The sequence below is a fragment of the Gastrolobium bilobum genome, unplaced genomic scaffold (assembly GCF_033153095.1).
Source record: "Gastrolobium bilobum isolate Gb01-03AN ecotype WA unplaced genomic scaffold, APGP_CSIRO_Gbil_v1 utg36430, whole genome shotgun sequence".
Lineage (NCBI taxonomy): Eukaryota > Viridiplantae > Streptophyta > Magnoliopsida > Fabales > Fabaceae > Gastrolobium > Gastrolobium bilobum.
In genome coordinates this window covers 81,361-91,482 of record NW_026896516.1, presented here as the reverse complement: position 1 = coordinate 91,482, position 10,122 = coordinate 81,361, and positions in this window count along the sequence as shown.

Below are 10,122 nucleotides of genomic sequence, written 5' to 3'. Positions count from 1 at the left end.
GCTCTACTCCACTTCATCCAGTGGGCCTCTTGCCCAACACTCCTGCACTGCTAGATGAACCTGAAACATAGCCCCATAATGTGGGGAGAGATATACGAATATATCTCAGTAACTCAAAGGTTCTGGAAAATCACTTCGCCCAATGGCTCACTCAAATGTACAATAACGATAATACATATATAAATAGAACAACCAAAACAACATGGCACAACGGCTACGGCATACGAAAATCTCAATCGGGTCCACATCAAAGAATATATTCCCGGGATATAATTCAAGGCACCCACAACTATAACTCCCGAGACTTTCCTAGAGTGCTCCTAAACGGATAAATACTCTATGGCCCCCGGCCAACTGAAACTCCCTATGGAGGCCTCTCTAATGGAAGTCCCCTACGACAAATACGACAATCTATCTACTGGCCAGAAATACGGTATAAATATATGCGTACCACACAATATCCACAATGCATGACCATATTATAGCACATATTATTACATTCACAACTTTCAACCACTATCCAAATGGGCATTAAGTAGCACACACGAGGATTAACCCCAGTACCAAGGGACTACCTGTAAGAAGCTCCCAAACTAGGTAGCTTCAACCACAAGTTACCTCAAGCTTCAACTTATACAAGAAATGCCTACAACAATTGGTCATTTCAACAATTACTTAGTGCCACATGATAACTCAATTAGTTATCCAACCAATCACACAACCAAGTAAGTAATTACTTACCAAAATTCTTTTGGTCAAGGACCAAAGGCAATCCATAAACTCGAAGCTTCAATCTTTTACAATTGTGTTCGGGGAGGCAATCTACAATAATCACCCACACATGATCATCAATCAACTTGTCCAACAAGTCATAATTTAACACAACACAATACCCCCCATAATATCCAATTCTTGTTAATTTTATTCAATCATCCATATTGTTTCCTTAGTCACTTACAACACCATATCAACTCACAATTGCATCCAATCCTAACTTAGCATAATTTCCCCCCAAATTACCCTATATGGATGAATGTGTAGCATCCAAGGGGCTAGGGTATTTTCATGCATTTTCAAGGTTCAAGGTGCATACTTAGGTCTACATTAGTTGATTCAAACACCCACTACATCAATTCATCAAGCCAAACACAAACTTGCACAATTTTCTTCAAAAACACCCTATATGGCCGAAACCTATGCCATCAACAAACCAAGGGATTTTTCTCTCAATCTACATGCATTATACTCTCATACAATCCAATTATCAATGATTCAAGTCACTAACAACTCAATTACACAATTTTCCCACAACTCATTTCTCAAGAACTATGTTCATCCATGAAATTTTCTAAGTTAAACAAATTTTTTCACAAGAATTTTTATAGGTTCTATCATCATTCTAAGCAACATTTATCAAATACACAAAGTCATTTTAAGGCCTCCAACCACCCAAACTCACCAACAAATAAGCTTAGGTCTTCAATTTTTTATCTCAACGAAAATCCAATAAAAGGTGTGAAAACTTACCACAAATCAATGCTTAAGACCCCTATGAATGTTCTTCAGGCAAACACTCAAGCAACAAGCACCATTGGCTCCATCTCCATCAAATTTTTGCAAGCTTCAAGAGGGATTATCTCAAAATATAGGGGGTTTTCAAGAGGAATGGAGGTGTGGGTTGAGATCACAAGGTGGATTACTTAAGTTTTCATGTAGGATTTGAGTAGATTTGATAAAGAAATGGAAGAGAACAATCTTGCCCTTTCCTTAGTGATGGCCGCGGGTTTGGAGGCTTGGAAGAGGGGAGGAAGATGCATGAATAGTGTTATGCACATGTGTCTTAAGTTGTTCAAGTGAGGAGGGTCCCACATGCCACCTCACTCAATTCAAAATAATTCAAATCATCCACTTAACCCACTAATCTCCAATTAATTCATGAACTATCTATTTAATAAAAAAATTAACATTTGCCAAAGTCCTTTAATTACCCTTGAACAGATGAATCCAGAGTTTCCCGATTATTTGATGAAATTACTGTTTTACCCCTATATATGCATTGTTGGCATGTTTCCCCCCAAACCTTAAAATCCATCAATTTGTACCAATAATCATATTTCTTGGTTCTAAGTATCGTTTCCAACATATATTCAATCCTAGAGCACTAATGTCACTTTGCACGTTTTTCGGTGTAATTGTACCACATTATTTTATCCGAAAAAAATATTATCATCAATTTTTCAAAAACTTGCCTAATCACTCAATTTTTCGTTCTGAATCTATTTCCAGTATTATTTTCATCATTTAAGGCCTAATTCTATCATCTTACAATTTAGGGTTACATATTTGTTGATTTACCGTTTTACCCTGCGTACGTATTTTGACCAAGAACTTATGATTTTTGCTAAACGTCCTCTCTAACCTTCAATTTAATTATTAATATGTATTTGAAATATTCAAGGTGTTATATTCACCCCACCCTTTTGCAATTTTTTCCACAAAATTAGAATCGTACATGTCCACTAACTCGGGATATAGCCGGAGAATTTCATCCTTCCACTCCCAAGTTGCTTCCTCAGGTATGCGCCCTTCCCACTGTATCTTTAGCATCAGAATTATCTTGCTTCTCAACCTTTTTTCACTATGGTCAAGAATATCTATAGGCCCGACAAGAGTCTTCAGATTCTCCCGTATATCAATATTATCTGGTATCACCACATATGATTCATCTGGAACATAATACTGCAACTGTGACACATGAAAAATATCATGTAGATTAGACAACTGGGGAGGTAAGGCAAGCTGATAGGCGACCAATCCCTCTCTTTTAATAATCTGGTACGGTGCAACAAATCTGGGATTCAACTTCCTCACTCCCAAGGCACAACTAACGCCAGTAATCAAAGACAACCGCACAAATACATGATTTTTTTCTTCAAATTTCAGCGGTCTATGTTTATTAAAATAGTAACTTTTCTGCCGATTCTGTCCCTGTTTCAATTTTTCTTTAATCATCTCAATCTGTTTAGTAGTTTTCTTCATAAAATTCGGTCCAAATCTCTTTCTATCACCTACCTCAGTCTAGCAAGCAGGAGTTCGACATCACCGTCCATACAATGCCTCATACGGTGCCATGCCCAGACTAGAATGAAAGCTATTATTGTATGAGAATTCCACCATTGATAAATATCTATCCCAAGTAGTACCCTGCTCTAATATGCAAGCTTTCAACATGTCCTCAAGTGTCTGAATGGTCCTCTCAATCTGACCATCAGTCTGCGGATGATATGCAGTGCTCAATATAAGCTAAGTGCCAAAAGCCTGCTGCAAAGCTGCCTAAAAATGTGAAGTAAATTTCAGGTCCCGATCGCTCATAATGCTAACCGAAATCCCATGAAGCCATATAATCTCATTCATATAGAGCTTTGCCAATCTCTCTGTAGAGAAGTCAACTCGCACTGGCAGAAAATGTGCACACTTAGTAAGTCTATCCATAATAACCCAAATAGAATCATAACCAGCCTGAGTCCGAGGCAAACCAACCACAAAATTCATAGAGATGCTCTCTCATTTCCACTCCGGTATATCAAGCGGCTGAAGTAGACCAACAGGTTTTTGATGCTCTATTTTATTTTTTTGACAAATCAAACACTTAGACACATACTTCGCAACATCCTTTTTCATTGTAGGCCACCAGAATTTTACTTTCAAATCTTGATACATTTTTCTCACACCCGGATGAATAGCATACTGACCCTTGTGGGCTTCAGTCATGACTTCCTCTACTAACACCTTAGGTACAACAATCCTGCCCTGGTATAACAATATTCCCTGTTCATTCCAGGATATACCACTCTGGCTTTCAGATATTTTGTACTATCATTATGTATTTCGGTCTCCTTAATTCTCTCATGCAATTCATTCTCAATTCTAGTCATTTCAATATCACACATTCTCCCTGCAAAGAAGTAAGTTATCCATAAATCTCTGAACTTCTCAATTACTTCAGTATCCCACATCATCATATTAGACAAGCTGACATATTTCCTGCTCAACGCGTCTGCCACCACATTAGCTTTACCTGTGATGGTATTTCAGTTCAAAGTCGTAATCTTTTAAGAATTCAACCCATCTACAGTGTCTCATGTTCAGCTCTTTCTGATCAAATAGATAGTTCAGACTTTTATGGTCACTAAACACAGCGAGTTTCATACCATACAAAAAATGTGTCCAGATTTTCAATGCCAACACAATAGCAGCGAGCTCTAAGTCGTGAGTCGGATAATTATCTTCATGAGGCTTTAACTACCTTGATGAGTAAGAAACAACTTTCCTTTCCTTTCCTTTCTTAGAAGCATCACAATATAACTCAAATTCACCCTCCAGATCTGGAAGAATCAGCACCGTAGCTGTAGTCAATTTCTCTTTCAGAGTCAGAAAGCACTATTCACATTCCTGGGTCCATGCAAAAGGATTATCGTTCCGTGTCAAGCGTGCCAATGGAAGTACCATTGTAGAAAACCCTTGTATAAACCTACGGTAATAACCAGCTAAACCCAGAAAAGTCACAGTCTTAGGTCGTTCCCAGTCACTTACCGCTTCTATTTTACTCGGGTCAACCACAACGCCATTAGCAGAAATAACATGACTCGGAAATTGCACCTCAGATAGCCAGAATTCACAGTTAGGCGATTTGGCATACAACTTTTTCTCTTTCAACACTTGCAACACAGTCCTCAGATGATCGGTATGCTCCTCTTTTCTCTTAGAATAGGTCAAGATGTCATCAATGAATACAATAGCAAAGTGGTCTAGATATGGTTTAAATATACGATTTATGTAATCCATGAACACCGACGGAGCATTAGTGAGTTCAAATGGAATCACGTGGTACTCAAAATGTCCATATCTGGATCAGAAAGCCATTTTAGGCACATCCTCCGACTTAACCCGGATCTGGTGATATTCGAACCGAAGGTCAATATTAGAAAATACACAAGCACCCCTCAGATAGTCCAGAAGATCATCAATTCGTGGCAAAAACGTACTTATTCTTGATAATAATTTTATTCAACTATCGGTAGTCAGCACACAGTCTCATGCTGCCATCCATCTTCTTTAAAAAAATCACAGGTGCTCCCCATGGAGACACACGAGGTCTGATAAAGTTTTTCGCAGAAAGCTTTTCAATATGTTTCTTTAGTTCAGCTAATTCCAGCGACGACATCCGTTATGGAGTCAAAGAGATAGGCCCCACACCAGGCAATAGATCAATGGAGAATTCAATATCCTTCTCAAGTGAGAATTTTGATACTTCATTAAGAAAAACATTCATTAACTCATTCACCATCGGAATATTCAGAATTTCCTCTCCCTTCTCACCAACTAAACCACCCAATAATACATAGCCCAAAGCCCCAGCCTTCGAGGCCTTAACAGTTTAATATACAGACAAGTAAGGAGACGGACTACCAGCGAGCTTCTCAGGAGATAAAATCATCCTCTTTTCGCAGCAATCAATCATTGCGCAATTTTAAGACAACCAGTCCATACCCAAAATCAAATTAACCAAGGCCAGGGGTAAGACAATTATATTAACAGTGTAACCCCTGCCTTCATACACAAACTCAACTTCTTTACAAATGAATGAAGAATCACTAACCTCTCTTGTAGCAGTAGTAATATGCATAGGGGGTCCATCTTTTCTACCTTTAAATTAAACCCCATAGCCACATATTCTGCAATGAAAGAATGTGTCGCTCCAGAATCAAACAAAACAGATAAGTCATGATTAGCAATGAAAATTATACCTTTTACCAAATTCGATGCCTTGTCAGTTTGCTGCACATTGGTAGTATACACACGTCCCACAATAGGATTTGATGACAAGGCCTGCAGATTTGTAGCCTGCCCAACATTATTATAATAGTCTCTAGCATAATGGCTAACCTTGCCACACTTAAAACAAGAATTTGGAGCTGCAATACATGAACCTCTTGCATTTCTCACGCTGAGGAGTAGAATTCATGTCATTGAATCAACCACTAGGGGCACCACCCCTCTTGAACTGAATAGAAGGTTGCCTTACTTGCAAACCTTTACCTCTATTGTTGTTGTTATTACCTTTCCAATTTGAACCAGAAAGACTAGCCATCCTTTTTACCTCTTGATCATGGGCAAAATTAGGTTTGGAATACCTACCATAAACAGTTTCCACTCTTTTATAGCAAAATTTCTCACCGTCGTATTAGATATGTACTTGGCAATATTTTCATTGATCCATCTCTGAAATTTAGCAGATAATAAGAATTCTAGGGTAGGCAGAGTACCCTCATGATTGGCAAACTTGACCAATTCATTGAACTTGGTCACATACGCATCTACAGATAAAGAACCTTGCATTAACTTGTCAAATTCCCCCTGTTTAGCTTCCCGAACATCCCTGTAAAAGTATTCCTCATGAAAAAGACCTTCAAAAAGGCCCAAGTAATTTCTTCTCCTTGAATAATAAATGGACAAGACATATTGCACCACCACTCGTGGGTGTCTCCTTCCAGCATATAAACAGAATACCTGAGCTTATGAGGATCTTAACACCTCATAACCTGGAAGATCTTTTCCATACCCTGTAACCAAGTAGTGACAACTATCGGGTCTTTAGACCCTAGAAAAGTAGGAGGCTTGTGTTTACGGAAAGAAATCAGTCTTATCTCCTCAGCATCACCCGCATCAAACTGCTCCGCAACTACAGGAGGCTCAACAATCACATTAGGCTGACTAGCATCACTAGTGTGATGGCTAGCTCCACTCTCCCCCTATTGGGGAGTAACAGAGGGCGTAGGTGTAAGAGTCACCGTAGCCGTGTGGGAAGGAGAATCAACCCTCCTATTGGCCGCTCTCTCGGCCATCATCTCAGTCATTTTGCAGCAAATCCTGGTTTGCTTTCATCAGATTTTTTGTTGTAGTCCTATTGGGAGCTGCTTGGTCGAACCGAGAGCTGCTCGGGAATATTTCTTTCAGAGAGCAAGAATGTAGAGTAGTAATCAGGATTTCCAACAGGAGCAATCTACTCTGACTAAGAGCAACCCTCTTCAACTATACGCAAGCGTACGTGTCAAGCAATATAGGGTATTGTAGCCCCAGACTTATCGTCCTTAGGGAGCAGTTGTGAAGTAAGAAACGCTAAAGGAAACTTAATTTGTAAAGTGGAGCAATAAAAGGAATTACTATTCTCAGCTAAGCTTCACAAAGAGCAATCTCTGGGCAGCTAGTTAAACAATGTTAACCATTCTGAACCAGATGAGAGCAGTGAATGACTTAGCACGGTCATCGAATAAAAAGGCATCAATTGAAGTAACTTTAAGAGCAGTCAACGAAATGAAAGTAAGAGCATCCGCTGGTAAAATACAGTTCAGTTATCGTGAGGAAAATGTTGTGATAGAAGTTGAGTTAAGATTAATTTCAGAAAGAAAAAGATCAAGTAGGTGTTACGGGTTCCATGTTTTCATCCCTTTGGTTAACCCTGCCTGGTAGCATATTTTACAAGTGGATTTTGCTCCTTCCCTTGTTTAGCTATAGGTAAGCAGAGGGTAAGGCCTTACTCTCCACGTTACTCCATAGTACTTGGAATTATATGCAAGGAAACCATGCTGCCTTCTCAAAAGAGCATGGATTCACATGGCAGTGCTCCCCATTCCAGGTGTTTCTCCCTCCTTTCTTCAGGCTAAACTACCCCAGGATTTTGAGAATGCTCCACACGCCTTTGTCAGTGTTTCATCAACCGAGTGGTCCCGGGATGAGGTTGCCAGCCCAAAGGGTTTCACAAAATCAATAAATTAAACCAAAGAGCAACTCAAAATTCATTTATAAAATATGTGTTCCTTACAAAGCTACCCTAAGACAAAAGGGATTACTTCTATGGAATCCTCACCTACTTAGAGGAAGTTAGCTCCTAGTGAGCATTTTTACAAAAAAAGAAAACAAAGAGACAACGAGTCCTAGGATGGGTGCTGATTATTCCCTTTATGAGGATTGCTTGTTCCTTTTACAGGGTTCTTCATTTGATCTCCATTGTTCCTTTCATCAAGGGTCATGCTTTGTCTAAATCCTCTCCAATGGTAGCTTTGCTTCTTGCCAGCTTGGCCTTAAATGGAAGTGGTCCCCCTTGCTTTTGGCTCCCTTTGTGAGAAGGAGTATCGGATTCAGGGAGGCACCTCCACTCCTTCTGCTGTAGCTGACGTGGCGGCTCCCCATTGCTCAGCTTCTTTGCTTTCGTACTGTAGCAGAGGCAGCACCTCCACCTTCTCTGCTGTAGCTGACGTGGCGGCTCCCCATTGCTTCCTTTGACTGCTGTTGTACTATAGCAGACTTCTTTTTCCTTTCTGCGCAACACTCCTTCTTCTCTCTTCATTTTGTGGTTCCTTTTGATGGGCCTTAGGTGTCCTGAACAAAGCAAACTAACCCAATAGTCATATGTGAAAAAGATAATGTTAAATTTGCTCCAGGTCTACCTTAATTCCCACTTTCGGCATTGCTCTGGTCCACTATTCAAAACAGTTGCTCTATATGAAAAGAAGAAGGTTAAAGGGAGTGATTTATAACCAAAACATGGGTTTTGTGGAACAATTTACACTTAATGGGCCTCAACTCTTGAGGACTATCAGGAGCCATTTTCGTCTGCAAAGCAATCAACACTGTAGTAACCGGATCAGGCGGTGGCGGATCTGTATTATGTGCCACACGGTTTCCCCGAAGTCTCCTCATGATAACTGTACATGTAACACAAAGAAATGAGCTGATCAGACCCACGTTTATGAATCACATATACAATAATCATAAAAAGTCTACAGACAACTACACAGCACAAAACACACTCATACAATAATTAGAGTTTCCTAGTAAACTGCTCTGATACCAAATGATGTAACACCCTGTTACTAGACCGGTCTGTTAATATTGATTATGATATTAAGCGTAGTTACAATCACAACAATTTATTTAAAAATACGAAAAAACTTTTTCTTTTTATTACATATTCGATTTAAATAACCGTAAAATGCAATTATACAAACTATGATCGCAATTGAAATCTAAACGCAGAAGTAATACTCTAAATGCTAATTATCATATAGCACTTATTTTAAGTTGCTAAGAGGTTCCCATAAACTAACATAGCACAAAACTCATTTTTCCAACTTTACCAAAGCAAAGTGTGCTTCGTTTTTATTAAGACTGGGCATGATCTTCTCATCAATAAATTCTCATCTTTTAGTATGTTAAACTAGACTCTTCCACCTTTCCAACAAGGTATCACACGCCTTATTTGGAGTTCTCTAGCTCCGGTTAGCTGTTTGAAGTCAGACAAACAAAACTACTAACTGACCTCAAACAGGGCACCTAACATCCCTCACGGTTTCTGTAATTCCCAATGTTTCACTCAACCAATTTCTCTCAATTGTTTATAAAGAATAGTGACACCTATATCTTCAATTTGGTATATCATAAGCTTAATCTGAGTAAGATATAAGGTGGATATTAATTTTGGAAAATGCAACCCGAGACTAGTGCCCAATAGGTCTGCAGTAGGCAGTCTCCACTCATTTTGATCTACAGGGCGCTACATAACTCCAACAAAATAAACTTCTTGGAGTGAAAGAATCGTATAACTTGGTCCTAATTCTTGACGGTCATATTCGCCATGATAGTATGTAACACAAATGAAGTTGCCTTTACTTATCTCTAACAACATAGGAGAAATTGCAAATCCAATTGATCTATTTCATAAATTTTTGGAAAATTCAGAAAAAATTTATAAATAGGGAAAATAAAATACTCCACCTAATTTATTTTTGGGACAATAAATACTATTAGAAATCCTAACTTTTAAAAATTCAAGAGTTAAAGAAAAATAATCTTAGCCAACATGTGGTGGCACATGTGGCTAAGGAGTCGACCCATACCCCAAAAGGGCGTGGGTTCGATTCCCTCTGACCGCTTTGAGGCTCATGTTAGTGGATAAACTGTAAAGCGAGCTTTCTTTCCGCTGTCCCTGACGTAAATCCTCATAGAGGTTGAACATGTCTGTCCTGACCCTAGTGAGTTACATACCAGTGTCTCCCCTATCAA